The sequence below is a fragment of the Crotalus tigris genome, unplaced genomic scaffold (assembly GCF_016545835.1).
Source record: "Crotalus tigris isolate CLP2741 ecotype Arizona unplaced genomic scaffold, ASM1654583v1 scf7180000017695.2238764, whole genome shotgun sequence".
In the NCBI taxonomy this organism is placed as follows: Eukaryota; Metazoa; Chordata; class Lepidosauria; order Squamata; family Viperidae; genus Crotalus; species Crotalus tigris.
The window spans coordinates 583,170-585,454 of record NW_024096573.1 but is presented as its reverse complement, the minus strand read 5'-3'; the positions used below and the strand labels follow the sequence as shown (position 1 = coordinate 585,454).

The 2,285-nt window shown below is 36.2% G+C and overlaps 1 protein-coding gene across 2 annotated transcripts in view; it reads left to right on the top strand.

Annotated features, from left to right (window-relative positions):
- The window catches only part of ALPK1 (alpha kinase 1), an 84,574-nt gene that overhangs the window by 622 nt on the left and 81,667 nt on the right, over nt 1-2,285 (top strand). The window lies entirely within an intron of this gene.

The window sequence follows — 2,285 nt, the reverse complement described above, 5'->3', positions numbered from 1 at the left end:
GGGTGGGGCATGCGAGCTGGTAAACAAGACTGTAAAATGTCGATAAGGACTCATCTCTCCTTATCAGCGATACCGAGAAGATTGGAAGAGTGTTATTTCTTTCTCTGGAGACATCATTGTTTCACAACCAAACAATATGAAAAGATATTTCCATTTTGAAGTTCATTTCATATTTGAACATTTCTTTTGGAATTTATGGGATTTGGTAGGGTATTAGGTGTTTTCATACTTATCAACTTATTTCAAGTTTTAAATAGTTTGAGATCCTGCGAGAGAAGTTTAGATTGTCTAATACTGTGGAATGGCAGTGTATTCAGTTAAACTTTTTTTTAACTTTACAATTTTCTCCAGACACATTAGCCGCATCTAGACAAGCTTCTAAATTACTGTGAATACTGAAAAGTGCTTTGGACAATTTCAAATCTATAACTTTTAATAGGCAATTAATGAGTATTGCTAAAGTAGATAGTAGCAGTTTGCAAACACTTTAAGGTAAGGAGGTGGAAACTCATGTTCAAAAAAAATCAATAGTGAAAATTTAAAGAATATCAAGCATATTTTTTATTATCTCAAGATTAATTCAACAAAACTTCATGTGTACAGGTAATCCTTGATTTATGACCACAATGGAGCCAAAATTTATATTGTTAAACCAGACAGCTGTTAAATGAGTTGTGCCCTATTTTATGATCTTTCTGCCACAATTAAGTGAATCACTGCAGTCGTTAAGCGAACCATGTAGTCATTAAGTGAATCTGGCTCCCCCCCCATTGACTTGGCTTGTGAGAAATGAGCTGGGAAGGTCACAAAAATCACATGACCCTGGGACACTGCACATAAATACATAAATACATACAGGTCGCCAAGCACCCAAAGTCTGATCACATGACAGGGATGCTGCAATGGTCATAAGTGTAAAAACCAGTCATAAGTCACTTTAGCAGAGATGGCTAAATTGACTATTTTGATAAAAGAAAAGAATATAAGTACTTTGTTTCTACTTGGAAACCACTTCTGGACTTTTTGCTTGAGGTGGAAAAAAATGATACTGTGATTTTGGATTTTATTGATTAGATCAGGGGTGTCAAACTCGCAATGTCATTTGACATGTCGCGACATATCGCGACTTTTCCCCCATTTCAGGCAATGGGGTGGGTGTGGTTTTGGCGTGATGTATCCGGCCAGCAGTTTGACACCCCTGGGTTAAATTGATTTGTTCATATAGAAATGGCTAGTTCATACTACTATAGAAATGGTAAAAAGTTGAGGTTCAATGTTAATCCCTTATTTTACTGCAACAGAGGGAGTCAGAAGTCAACACCTTTTTTTCTTTCTTTCCCCTTTTCCACACTTCTCCTTTTCCCCTTTCTCTTTCGTTCCTTACCATTTGCTTTTGTATTTTCATATTTTATATTATAAATAAAATCATTTTAAAAATGTGAAATAAAGCAAAATATTCCAAATAGCAAATTCTTTATAGTCTGTCAGTTTGGTGGCATTCTCTCCATATTTTATTCTGCCTAAGGTTATTTGCTTGCGATGTTTGAGGAAAAGATGTATCAGCTGTGTAAGATCTATGAGCCGTGGTGGGGCAGGAGTTAGAATGTATTGCAGACTGACTCTGCCTATAAAGGCAGGAGATCGATCCTGACCAGCTCAAGGTTGACTCAGCCTTCCATCCTTCCGAAGTTGGTAGAATGAGGACCCATATTATTGGGGGAGATATGCTGACTCTGTAAACTGTTTGTAGAGAGGTGTAAAGCACTATGAAACTATATATAAGTCTAAGTGCTATTGCTAAAAGGTGGGAATATTAAAGTAAAGACTATTTTTTAAAAAGTCATTTTTTCAGTGCTATTGTAACTTGGTCACTAAATGAATGGTAATGGTAATAATATAGGTAGTCTTCAATTTACGACCACAACTGAGCCCAAAATTTATGTTGCTAAGTCAGACATTTGTTAAATGGATTTTGCCCCATTTTACAACCTTTCTTTCCACAGTTGTTAAATGAACCATTGCAGTTTTTAAGTTAGTATCACAGTTGTTAAGTGAATCTGGCTTCCCCTTTGACTAGGTTTATCAAAAGGTTGCAAAAAGGGATCACATGACCCTGGGACACTGCAACTGTCATAAATATGAGTCAGTTTCCAAGCATGCAAATTTTGATCACATGACCATGGGGATGCTGCAATGGTCATAAGTGCAAAAATTCGTCATAAGTCACTTTTTTCAGTGCTGTTATAACTTTGAATGATCACTAAACAAACTGTTGTAAGTTGAGG